The sequence below is a fragment of the Lethenteron reissneri genome, chromosome 21 (genome assembly GCF_015708825.2).
Source record: "Lethenteron reissneri isolate LAM-NWPU_2019-01 chromosome 21, ASM1570882v1, whole genome shotgun sequence".
Taxonomy (NCBI): domain Eukaryota; kingdom Metazoa; phylum Chordata; class Hyperoartia; order Petromyzontiformes; family Petromyzontidae; genus Lethenteron; species Lethenteron reissneri.
In genome coordinates, this window is record NC_083799.1 from 16,765,762 (window position 1) to 16,779,996 (window position 14,235).

Sequence of the window (14,235 nt, forward strand, 5' to 3'; positions counted from 1 at the left end):
TACTGGGTAGTTGGAGGCAGTCACTCCCCAACAACAACGGAGGGTAGAGGAGTGACACTCACAACAAGGAGTGGAGTGCCGGGCGGCTAAAATGCAGCAAGTTGGCACAGCAGGGTGCACACCTGGTGCATCTGCCAGTCATTTCAGTCGACCCATGGTACCTACACGTCTATCCTGTGACCTCCTGTCAGCGAGCCTTCGACACTTTACGTGGCCTCGGAATTCACCTGCTCTGGTACAAGTGCCATGGTGACATCAACGCCACTTAGTGGCGAATGGAAGCTGTTGTTGCTTTCGTGATTGTGTGAGTTGGTGTGTGAGTGATAGGGTGAGTGATTGAGTGGGTGACTGGGTGAGTGAGTAAATGGTTGAGTAAGAAGTGGGTGAGTGAATGAGTGAGTCAATGGAAAAGTGGACAAACGAGTGAGTACTAAAATTACCTTTGAATCGGTCACCTACAGATTTAAACCAATCCGTGTCTATGAGGTCGTGATTGGCCACGCAGTCACTTTGAATAATGCCCCAATCCTTGTGTGTGTGCATTGCCCCTGCCTCTTTATTCGAGGCACTGACATTGCCAGGCGACAGCAGTGATTTCCCACGTGGCAACTTTGTACCTGTGGATGGTGGACAGGGTGACAATATTAGCAGCAGCAGCACCATCATCAGCAGCAGTATTCGCAGCAGAATTATCATCATCTGCAGCAGTGACATCGTCACCATAATCATCAGCAGCCACAGCATCATTAGCAGCAGTAATATCTTCATCAGCAGCAGCAGAAGGAAGAACATCAACACAGCGCCATCATTAGCAGCATCAGTACAGCATCATCAGCAGTGTCATAATTGTTCTTATAGTTATCAACATTTAAAATCTTCATAATCAACGATTTTTGGGTTTAGATCGCGTTTATTTATAAATGTGTCGTAACCCTCCACCACCCGACACGGCCAATCAGTAAAAAATGTGTCACGTTGACAAAGACAAATAGTTCACTGCTTTAGCCCACCGGTGTGTTGAAGCAACAACATTCACAATTTGAGTACGACGTTTCGCTGGTAATTACAACCAGCATCATCGGGCAATTCGCCAGAATGGTGAGGCTCTCCTGTGTCTCCCGTTCTTATATAGAGCAGCAGCAGGATGACGTCATCATTAACTCATTAACTCATCAGGTGCAAAGATTCAAGGGGGGAGTGATTGTAATTATATACTAGATTAGTAATCAGGCTATTGTTACGATGCGAGTTGTAGATTAGTAATCATTTGGAATGTGTTTTATTGTGATTATGCTACATTAGTAATCAGTTAGTGGTTGTTTCCCTTATAAGTAATTGTAATGTATCTTATTTAATAATACGCTTCCAGGCCGCACTAAGCCTGTAGCTGTCTGAGCGATTAAAGTTATTTCTGTTTCTCTCAATTTCAATCGATTCTCTAATTAGTCTTTGCCAGTAGTAACTAGTTTTACACAACACTTCCACGTTGTCAAAATCAATTGAGTGTCCCTGTTGGCATGCATGTTCTGCTACTGCCGACAGTTGTGTTTGTGATAGTTTAATATTTCTCTGGTGTTCTTTTAGTCTTACACTAACGTTACGCCCTGTCTGTCCAATATAGCATCTGCCACATACACAATTAATCCGATATACACCTTCTGTTGATAATTTAGGTAATTCGTCTTTAGTGCACGTTACTAGTTGTTGAATTTTGTGTACTGTACCAAATCTTACTGTAATGTTTTGCTTTTGCAAAACACGGGCTAATTTATCAGTTACTCCTGAGATAAATGGTATTTTTATTGTTTTAATAATCTGATCGCTTTCAGCAGTGTTGCTTTGCGATCGTGATTTGGCTTTTAGTGCTCTGTTAATTTGAGCATTATTGTAGCCATTCTGTCGTAGTGCTTCTTTAACATGTTTAATCTCTCTCACTAGACTTTCACCATCTGACACTGTTTTAGCCCGATGTATGAGCGTCTTGATAAGAGAGGATTTCTGAGCTGGGTGATGATGCGAATCTGCATTCAGATAGGCATCAGTGTGCGTTGGCTTTCTGTAAACGCTGTGTGTTATTTTACCGTTTGGGCCATGCCCAAGTAAAATATCCAGGAACGGGAGTGTGTTATTCACCTCCATTTCCATGGTGAACTGAATGGCCGGGTTTTGTGCATTGAGATGATTTAGAAAATCGTTAAGTGTATCTTTACCATGTGGCCAGACAACCAAAGTGTCATCCACATATCTAAACCAAAAGGATGGTTTTAATGTGCTCGAGGCAAGTGCTCTGGTTTCAAAGTTTTCCATGTACAAATTTGCTATAGCAGGAGATAAAGGAGAGCCCATTGCTGCTCCCTCCCTTTGTTTAAAGAATTCGCCTCTCCATAAGAAGTAAGTGTTATTTAAACAATGGTCTGCGAGTTTCGGAATATCTTTTGGTAAACCTGTATTCTTTACCAGTGTATCAAGCAATTTAAGCGACTCGCTCACTGGAACCTTAGTGAATAGCGAAATCACATCAAAACTCACCAAAATATCATTAGGGTTAAGTTTAATATCTTTGATCATATTCACAAGATGTTCTGAATTTCTTATGAATGATGATGTCCTACCGATGTAAGGCTGAATTTGTTTAGTTACATATTTTGCTAATTTATAGGTGGCAGAGCCAATTGTACTGACTATAGGTCGTAAAGGGATGCCGACTTTATGGATCTTTGGTAGCCCATACAGTCTAGGTGGTTTTGAAGCCCTTGGCTTCATTAGGAATTGCTCATTTTTTGGGATTAATTTAAAATCTTGAAAATTATAAATATCACCGCCATCTTTCTCAATTGCACTTGTACCATGGCCAACACACAAGAATAATAATGCTGCTGATGATGATGGCAATGACGATGAGAATGAGGATGACGAAAGCAATGGGCAGTGACAGCACCAGGCGAGAGTGTTTTTGCCGCGTGTTGCAGAGGTTTGCGGTTGACATGTGCGGGCCTCCCTGCTTAATACCGCGGTGTGCATCGACCACTCGACACGCGCCATTTGCTTCACGGTGAACGTGAACAAATACCTCATGACGTCATTCTAAACGAGCGTGCAGGTATTGTGATCACAATCTACTAACTTACTCCATTGGAATACTCACCCAGTAGCAATCATCCATCGCCCGCGACTGGCAGACTACTACCCGATTGCAGGCCAGGTGCTGAGTCACCTATTGCCCAAGGGGACAGCTGCTTTTGAGGGTGCCTTTTGAAATGGGATGCGATGCGCTCATCGTGTGTAAAGCGCCCCCGTGTGAAGGAGGGCGGCTCGGTACTTCATGTTAATGATTTAAACTACCGAGAGGTGGTTTACATCATTAACATGAAGAGAGGCGATATACGCTTAACCATTTGAGTCGGGTTGTGTGATTTCAGATCTGTAAATGATGAGGGAATCCATCGCAACAGAAACATTAACACGGGGCTGGAAACACAATGGGTTCAACAATACACAATGTTGTACGTGGTATGTATGTACAAAATATATGAGCCGTATCCAGACCACCAGCTGAGAAGAACTAAATGTGTCGCAAATTTAGGAAGGTGGCTGCATATTCTTACCTCCCTTGAGTTGGTGGTATAAGTAACACAACGGCAATGCATTCAGTCCTTTTGAGCTGTTGGTCTGGATGCGGCTGATAGCTGTTGTACGTCCAATGCTGAACATTTGCGTGTTGTTAAATTAGTTTGTTTCCAGACTGCAACAACAATCATATTTCTGTTGATATGGGTTTAAATTAGGGGCGCCGTGATGGCAAGATGTTATCTCCCTCGCCTGGTATGCAGGAGGTCATGATTTCGGTCCTGAGCCTGATGCCTGGTGTTGATTTGGAGTTTGCATGTCCTCCCCAGGGTCATGTGGATTATTCTCTGGGTCCTCCGGTTTTTCCTCCATATTTAGAAACATGGGTTAAAGAATATTTGTCTGTTATATGACCACGTGATAAGCCACTTCGTTAAGCTATAATTGTGGCCAAGTCGCTTCTGAAAAAAAGCTAACAGCTCTGTGGGCTGGTCAAATAAAACAGTTTAGTTTAGAATTATCAGTGTAAAGAACTCAAATGGCATCACCGAGTGCCGTGACTCCTTGCAATTAAAGGATTGGTCGAGGGAGCTGTGCGGAAACTGGCAGAGGTGTGGACTCGAGTCATGTGACTTGGACTCGAGTCAGACTCGAGTCATGAATTTGATGACTTCAGACTCGACTTGGACTTGCATGACAATGACTTTGTCCCACCTCTGGAAACTGGGTGGTGCTGTCGCCGTGTTTACCAATGCTGGTCTCTTTTTCCAAGCTCGATGTGTATGGCAAATCAGGGAGGAGGAGGATGGCTCCGACCAACGTCACCGCCACCACCACTTTAAGAAGTTGCAATCTGAAGTTGAATATCACGAACACATGAATAAAACTGAGTGTGCAGTGAACACAAAACACTCTCTCATGGTTCACACTCATTACGTGATCATTCCCAACACACCTGAAATCCCATCGCTTCAGAAATGTTCACAGTTGCCCTCCCATATATATATATCACAAATTGCAGGGGAAGAACAGTGTGTGAATACCATATGTGAAGTATTACCCGGTGTGCCTGTAGATTATGGAAATCTGTTATACAAGTTGACGTGGAAGGATTGTCCTGCATTTTTAAGACCTGACATCGAAGTAGAAAATAAAAGCTAAATCCCTTGACTCCTAAAATAATATTGTCAGTTCAGCGAAGATGTGTCAATTTGGTTAACATTTTTGTCGTCGTCTAGTCGATGACAACCTGTAGCATCTCATTCACGTTTTATTCTGTGGATTCCAGTCACAACATGAGCTTAGATTAGGCCGGTCACGTGGCCTGTCAGGGAGCACGTTCCCCACTTGTTACAGGGTTCACAGTTCCAATCTATCGGCCGCCCAGGACGAACTCACGCAGCACAGCACAGACGCACGAGATTAGTGGTAACTCATCGGTGGTGCGGTACGAGCGCTCACCTTCCTGTGCACGGGCCAGCACCCAGACAGCATGGCCAGCATCTCCACCAGCTCCTCGCACAGGTATAGGGCCTCAGCCAATAACTTGTATTGGCCATACACATTGGACTTACTGATGGCCTGTAGCAGCTTGTTAGTGGAGTCTGTAATTAAACACAGTGACGATAACTCCGCAGCCCACCGAATAGGGCGCGAAAGCTGAACATACATACATGTGACACGGCCCAGCATGTCGCATGTATTTATGTATGTTGTTAAAGAGTTTAACGGGTTCAATTCCAATGGCCGCCCTGGTTATAACTGCGGGCACAATATCTCAAATATAAACTGTGACGTCACTCACAAGAGTAGGCCGTCACGTGTCACCATCAGGGTCCACATTTGAGAAATAAAAAAATTACCCGCATATTACTGAATTGGAATTTCAGATAGCAGTCATCGCCCCTGCTACTGACAGATTATGTCCAAGGTCCCTCTTGCAATGAGACTCATCCTGGTCTTGATTTCTCACCTGGTTAAACAAAATAACATTGGAAAGTGAATTTGGATATCATGATTTCGATTTAAAGCTTTCGTGACTGCAGGGATTCATCTTCTTGGTTCTTTCGGTAAAGTCACGTAGAATGGAAACAATAAAAATTATAAAATAAAACATAATAAAATAATGCTCACGACGTTTCAGCCACAACGCCAGGTCTGTCGGGGAGACAGCGTCAGACGCTGTCTCCCCGACAGACCTGGTCTTCACCTGATGACGGCTGCTTGCGTTGTGGCCGAAACGTCGTGAGAATTATTTTATTTTATTATGTTTTATTTTATTATTTTTATTGTTTCCATTCTACGTGACTTTACCGAAAGAACCAAGAAGTTGGATATCATGATTTGTTTAAATCAACTTAACATTCAAATGTTCCACTGTTACCTCAAATATACAACTAAAGTCATATATTGCACTGCACTGTAATGTCATTGTCTGTTGGTGGAAGCAAAAGTCCGTCGGTCCCACCCCAACACCCCCCCGCCACCCCCCACATTCCTCCCCCGCACTTCCGATTACCATGGTTGGCTACATACAGTACGAGATAATTGAAAAATACAGTGCATGAGTTTGCTCTGGGTTTCCTGGTTTCCTCCCATATAAAAAAAACCCCGTGTCAATGCTATTGGCCAAACATCAGTATGCTGAAAATATATCTGCAAATTACAATACTCAATTGGGGGTACACACAACATAACCCCCTCCTGCGAAAACGTGGCAAGATCCTCCTGAAAATTATTGAGAACGAGTGAGGCTTTCCTGGGTAAATTGGGGTGCCATGGCGGTGAGATGTTAACTCCCTGGCCTGGCCTACAAGAGATCGTGGGATCGATCCCCACACTGATGCATGCTGCATTTTTAGATTTGACGTTTTCGTGACTGTAGGGATCCATACTCTTTGGTTCTTTCGGTAAAGTCACGTAGGTATAAAATAAAATAAATTAAGATCCATAAAGAAGGCACTCCACTTCGCCCCATAGTTTCCACTATCAACTCACCTACCTACAAGCTGGCCCGTTTTCTGACTGATGCCTTGCTTCAATTCACTGGCAAGACTACCTCAGCAGTACGTAATTCAGCTCACTTGGTCTCTTTAATCAAGGGCATTTCACTGTCCACAGATGATCTTCTCGTCAGCTTTGATGTAGTTTCTCTGTTCACCAAGGTTTTAGTGCCTGACACATTAGCAATAATTGAAGATTTAGTCCAACATGGACTGAACCCTGATGCTCCTACTCTGGTTAGGCACTGCCTTACCAACACTTACTTCACCTGGAATGGTACTTTCTACAAACAAAATGAAGGTACCCCCATGGGTTCTCCCTTATCACCAGTGATAGCGAATGTTTTCATGGAGAAATTTGAAACAGATGCCATCCAGACTTCCACCTTATGTCCTTCCTTGTGGAAGAGATATGTGGATGACACTTTCGTCATTTGGTGACATGGCCTGCTGGCATTGAACCAATTTCTCAACCACATTAATTCCATACACCCATCCATAAAATTCACCATGGAAGTAGAGAAAGATGGTAAGCTACCATTCCTGGATGTTTTGTTTTAGAAGAAACCTGATGACTCTTTGGGACATTTTATCTACAGGAAAGCCACCCACACAGATTCCTATCTGAAACTTGATTCCCACCACCATCCGGCACAGAAAAATTCCCTCATCAAAACACTACACCATAGGGCCCACTGCATTTCTGACCAAAACCACCTAGCCAGTGAACTGGAACACATACACCAGGCCCTTAAGATGAATGGATATTCGGACCGCATTATCCGCAAAGCGGTTTCTCCAACCATGGAGAAACAACCCCCTGAGATGCCGATCATAACCATCACGTTACCATACATAGCAGGCGTTACCAAAAAGATTGCCAAAATCTTAAACAAATACAAGATCCAGGTCCGATTCAGTACAGTACACAAAATCCGTGATCTAATCCCATCTGTGAAGGATGTCATTCCTGACATGCAATATCCTGGAGTCTACAAACTAAGTTGCACCTGTGGTGATTGTTACATTGGGGAAACGAAACGGCATGTGTCGGACCGTGTTCGCGAGCACAAGGCAGATCTGAAACACGGCAGGACTAATACCTCCGCCGTGGCTGACCATTGCTATAATGCTGTGGGCTCTCATGATATTGTTTTTTCCGAGACCAAGGAACTCTGCAAACCTTCGGGATACTATCAAAGGTTTGTTCATGAAGCAATCCAGATATATAAACATAGACATAACTTCAACCGAGAAGATGGATACAAATTGAGCAATCATTGGAAGGATGTTATTAACCAGGTAAAACCTTAACTGCGTTATAGTTTGACTTCATATCCGCATCTCCAGTTTCTTCAGCCTCCTACCCCCCAGCCTCGGGGACCTAGGGGAGGCTGACTGACCCGACCACTCGGTCTGTGGGTCTTGACCACTGGCTTCACTGAGCCACAGCCCTTAGAAGGGCTGTGGAGCTTGGATCCAGGGTTTTATACACCGTAACACGGTGTATTATATTAGTGCACATGCTATTTTGGCATCATTGGACCGACTTACATCAGGATAAAAATTATTTATACTGCAGGAGCAAACCCATGAGCAATAAAGCTCTTTTTCACAGATGTCCCGTAGAGGCACGGGTTAAGAATGTTACAACAACAAACAGTTCAGCAACTTGATATAAGTGCAGGTACAAGGAAGTTAAACAAATACAGGGTGACGTAGAAGGGAAAAAAGAAAATTAAAAACATATAAAACAATATAATTCTCACGACATTTCGACTTTGATTGTTTTATTGTTTTATATTTTTATTATTTTATTTTTTTCCCTTCTACGTGACTTTACCGAAAAAACAAGAATATGAATCTCTGCAGTCACGAGAGCTTTAAATCAAAATACAGGGTGCTTAAAAAAATTGTTAACCCTTATATGGGACGATAGTTTTTAATGGAAAAAAACGGACAATACACTGTAACATGATAACAAATGAATGTTAACAGCTTCAAAAAGACAAAGAGTCTCCACTTGTACGCCATCATTGTCAACACAGGAGGCGGCACATTTCACGTCGTATTGTTGCAAATTATAAGAAGTGGTAAAACAAATGTAAGCACCCTGTATATAAAAGTTAGTAGTTCTGTGCGTGTGTGCCAGAAAGCGCCTGCTTTATACTCCGTGTTCTTTTGTAGTCCAGCAATGTTATTCGAATTCTCAATTGTATAATCATGTACTGCATCTGTACCGTGTTGTGGGAAAGAGCGCAGGACGAGTATGCGCAATGTTGATGCGTCGGTGCTTTTGTTGCACAACATTAATGGTTGACACCTCATCAACGGCTCTATTATTTCACTATGTACGATTCATCACCTACGTGAGTTTTCTATGACGATAGGCACTTCTTCTTATTATTTTCTCAAAATACCCTCACCATTTACCGTATAGAGCTCTGCTGTAGTACAGGGCGAGGGTATGTAACATTACACATCACACGTGCACTATATCTGAGCTTTATACAGTAGATAGTGCGATGTGTAATGTCATGAACAACCCAGCTAGTACTGTACACAAATCTATATCTATATATATATAAATATAAAAGTCAAAAATTGTGAGTTTGTGTGTGGTCGCGCGCTAGCCTTTCCAACGGTGGGGTTTTATGTAAAAAAAAAGAATATCCAGGCACCACGCCGTAAGCCCCGCGATCAGCAAGCGCTATTGCTTCTTTTACATCCGTCAACTTCAAATTCGTTTCATTAGCGATTTAGTGCGATTTTTGTGCGCTTCACTATCATTTTTTTATTCATGACGCGTGCACGACCATACCAACTCACGCGCCTTTGCTGGGGGTGGGGGGACGGCCCATGCCAAGTCGCACACCTTCGGTGGGAGTGAGGGGGACATTTTCTTTCACGTTAAAAATACTATAAAAATACACTAAACGCGCAGGTTAATTCTTCACTGTGTGATGTCTTCCCCACCCCGATGCGTGCAGTTATTACTACCATACAGTCGCTAGATGTAGCAGGTACCACCACACTCAGTATGCACTGCTGTCATCATAGAAGGTACCACCACAGTTAGTACGCACTGCTATTCGATTTTTAAGACTAGTTTTGAAATATTTTTAAGACCCGGGCAACGCCGGGTACTTCCCGCTAGTTGTACTAAACAATACATAGCATCACGTTATTACAATTACAATGTACGATACACTGAATAATATTTAAAATCTACACTGTTTGGTTCTTTCCGTAAAGTCACGCAGGTAGAAAGATAATGATCTATTGTTATCTATTATTTTTTTTACCTACGTGACTTTACCGAAAGAACCAAAGAGAATGGATTCCTGCAGTCACGAAAGCTTCAAATCAAGAATGAAATTGTATTATCCGCTTCAACAAATCCAATAAATCAAACACAGCCTGCGGGCTTTTAAAATGTATCACGCATTCAGTAGCACCGTTGCACAGCACAATACAAATGCTGAGACGGTGCACCGCTCGTGTTGTAGCTGCAGACACTCTGGCGAGTCAACGAGTCAACGCGTCCACCTGCTACGCCGCTACGCAGAAAGTAGCGATGGTGATGATATTTAATGGTTTCATGCGTTACGCGTGTCCAAATAAAACGGGCGTTATCTTCCACGGGATCTAAAGGTAATCGTTTGCTTTAAGGCCGTCAGTGCCAAAAGCTACCCAACCAAGGTTTGTGACAATTGGTGGGGGTCATATACCGTCGGGCAGCACAGCGGACGAATTCCATTGCGATTCGTCTCTTCTCCTTCACGCTCTGAACGTCGCAGAAACCTCCACATGTCGATTCAGCTGCAGACGCAGCCCATTGATTGGCCGCGGGGGGCACGAGCACCACGTCTTGCATGTCTCATGCCGCTGGTGCATGCATTGCTGTGCCAGTCTTAAGTGGAATGTTCATTTGACGTAATTACAATGGTCATCCACAACGGAATTGAATCGTAAAGCTCGATTGAGAGTTACGTTGAGTTGATTGTATCTCAAATCGATCACTGAACTCGGGAGGGTCGTTATCGGAATCACCCAATAATAAAATCGCGTCGTATTTGTGTTGAAAAGCTCACGTGGTGGTGATGATGGGAGAATTAGAGGTTAGGAGTGGAGAAAGCACAAGAACCGCAAACGTTTGGTACAAACTTACCTTCAGGGGAGCTGGGAGGACTGACTGCGAGTTGGAGTCGCGCGGCTTTTCGTGCTGTGCCGAGGGAGTGCGTCGGGCGTGGGGAGGCGTTCACCTCTGACCATCGCCCCCCCCCCCCCCCCCCCCGTGCACGGGTCAGCTGGTGATGGTGGCAGCTTCTGCTTCCGATTGAGAGCATCCAATTAGGGGGGGAAACTTGGCATGTAAAAAACATGTAACCGTTTAAAATGGATGTATTTTAGTAAATGATTGTGAGTTAATTTCTCTCTCCAGAAGTCTTCTTTAATAATGTTGTTAAAATATAAATGGTTCAATAATTTTTAGAATAGAAGGTTTAACGCGGTCACAGCAGCGTACGAAATTGCCCCTAGGCTGCCAATTGAAATAAATCATCCTAATATAGACCTACACGAGGAGCAAGTGTGCAATATACTGGAATTGTATCGCTGCTGCTGCGGGTGAAGGGAGCGTTGGCACCTGGTTAATGATTGGTGAGGAAAATACAGTTAATCATTCACGTGGACATTTTACTCTCGTGCTTATCACGTAGCAAGTTAAAGTTTCGAGTTGATTTTGTTTAACGAGGTCAAAACTCAAGAGAGCACGTTATTTTTTAGACGTAGTTCAATAAATAAAATCTGGTTTAAAATGTATGCACAATATGTATGTGCTGTATGTTGAATTTCTTTCGCACCATACATAGCCAAACGTGTAAATCGGAGGTGATCACAAACATTAAACAGACACATTGTCTTCTTGGTTCTTTCGGTAAAGTCACGTAGAAGGGAAATAATAAAATAATAAAAATACAATTCTCACGATGTTTCGGCCACAACACAAGCAGCCGTCCTCAGGTGAAGACAGAGCTGGCTGAAAGACAACGCTCCAATGAACACTGCTCAGCTTGGCAGCGTATTTTAAGCTGGGTGGGAGGAGAGCGCCTTGACAAAGAAGTTTACATATCAACAGAAGAATTTAGCATTGAATAAGCTGTGTTAATGTGAGAGATTTAGCAGGATATTAAAGTCAGAAATTAGCATGTAACTGGGAGATTAGCATGATGTTGATGTGAGGAATTAGCATGTAACTGGTCACGAAAGTGGCTATGTTAAAGTCAGAGTTTACATATCAACAGAGGCATTTAGTATATTGACGCTAAAGAACTGCAACCACCCACTGTCATACAATAAACCGATGTGAAAGAACTTTGTATGATAGTGGGTGGTTGCAACATTCTGCTAATTCTCTCACATTAACACAGCTTATTCAATGCTAAATTCTTCTGTTGATATATAAACTCCTTTGTCAAGGCGCTCTCCTCCTCCAACCCAGCTTAAAATACGCTGCCAAGCTTAGCAGTGTTCATTGGAGCGCTGTCTTTCAGACAGCTCTGTCTTCACCTGACGGCTGCTTGTGTTGTGGCCGAAACGTCGTGAGAATTTTATTTTATTGTATCTCGGCCTCGCTGTGCGCTGCGTTGCACCGCTAGTCGAGTAGATAACCTTGCGTTCAATAAACCCTCGGAGCCAGGATGAACGTCCAACTCCAATCGTCATTTATTGATTGTAACAGGTAAAACTGGTGAGAAAACACAGATACAGCATCTGTTATAATCCGGAAACACAAACACAATGAACACCACAGCATCAGAACATTGTCTTAGATAACAATAGATCCTGGACGGACCAGGCCCCTACATTACCACTGAACAGCTAGACAAGAGCACAAGCCGGTGCGTTGCATACAGGCACATCGTGTATTCATCCCACTGCACCCCAAATGTACAGTATTACACATAACACTAAACTGTGGATGAGATACTTCGTCATCTTTACTCTCAGGATCGCAACATAGGCACAAGTCTGACACGACCTACTAAATCACAAGTAACATCCACAATAAGGAAAGTCGCAGGCTTCGTTACTAACTAGGCCTCGTATTTACTACAACAACTTAACGGCACCATAAAGGCATTTACATCACTATAACGGTCATTCCAACATTACAACAGCCTTGCCAATATTATAGGCATATAAACAAACTTACAGACAATGCTTCTTAAGCTCCCACAATGGATAAGTGCGGCTGTGGTCTCACTGAGATGCGATGCGTGCCGCCATCTTGAATTATGAGTAAGATGGCCGATGCCCGCGTGGTTCACTGAAAATCTAACATCGTGACTTCCTGGTCACGTGACCAAAATTAGCATTAAAAAAACAGCAACTTCCTGTGAACGTACGCTCCACATCTGCCGTGAGGCAAGACATATTGTTTTATTTGTATTATTTTATTATTTCCCTTCGACGTCACTTTACCGAAAGAACCAAGAAGATGAATCCCTGCAGTCACGAAAGTTTAGAATCGAAACAGACACATTGTATTATGGACATTGTATTACGTAAACAGACAAGGATATATGTCAAATGCAAATACAAGTGAAGTTCTCATAATCGACAGCTGAGCATTATGTTGCAATACAGATGGTAAAGTGGTAATCTTGAAGCGTTCGTGACTGCAGGAATCCATACTCTTTGGTTCTTTCGGTAAAGTCACGTAGTTAGAAATAAAATTAAATAAATCACGACGTTTCGGACGCAACACAAGCGTCCGTCATCAGGCGAACAATTATTTATTTCTCGTCGGCCGGACAGCTCCGCGTTCTCTTCACACCGACCCCGCTCCACTCTCGCTCCGCGCACAGCTCGACGTTGCCGCTCCGCGCACGGCTCGCTCACGCTCCGCTCCCGCGCGCCGCTAGCAGACGGCGCGCAAGGAGGCGGCCTCCGGCTCACCACGTGGCCGCTGGCGTGCCGGAGACGTGGGTCTCGCCTCTAGACTCCACACACTGACCCCGAGCTGCTTCCTGCTTCCCCTTATAACCCTTCACCCACGTCACCAAGCCCCGCCTATAGGCACGCCCCCTCACGAACCTTCTAGATGGTTACCCAGAAGAACCCCTGAGCTCCGCCCTTGAACTTGGCGCATCCATCCGATTAGCTGATGGCTGAACCGGCAGAGCCTATCCCACCGATCGGCGACCGCCGGTGAACTCTCGTATTACATCACTTTCCCCCCCCCCCCCCTGGTTTAAAAGACTAGCCGTCCCGGCTAGGAACGAAGCAACGCGCAATACGAGAGCCACTGAGAATGAGGAACAACACAACAACAACAATAAGGCACATAACAAACGCACTACTAAAGGTAAGTACGAATAACACTCACCAACACAACACAGTAAAACATTAAGATGCATAACGAATGCACTACTAAAGGTAAGTACGAATAACACTCACAACACAACACAGTAAAACATTAAGATGCATAACGAACGCGCGATGCAATATAAGTAAGAACAACCATCAACAAAAGGGAACAGATCTGGAACGTGTATGCGATGCCGGTCCATCCCCAGCAGTAGAACGAGGCCCCGCCGGTTCCATCGTAACAGGAGGCGGAAGAACAGAAGGTTCAACATCCGTCGTGGCGGGGAAAGGC

At 43.9% G+C, this 14,235-nt stretch overlaps 1 long non-coding RNA gene across 1 annotated transcript; it reads right to left on the reverse strand.

Moving 5' to 3' along the window:
* Positions 1-171: 171 nt before the first annotated feature.
* LOC133345351 (uncharacterized) lies at positions 172-10,811 on the reverse strand. Its single transcript, XR_009755433.1, has 4 exons — positions 10,741-10,811; positions 5,029-5,171; positions 4,317-4,420; positions 172-617 (listed from the first exon to the last, which is right to left on the reverse strand). It is a non-coding gene; the product is annotated as an uncharacterized LOC133345351 (long non-coding RNA).
* Positions 10,812-14,235: the final 3,424 nt, after the last annotated feature.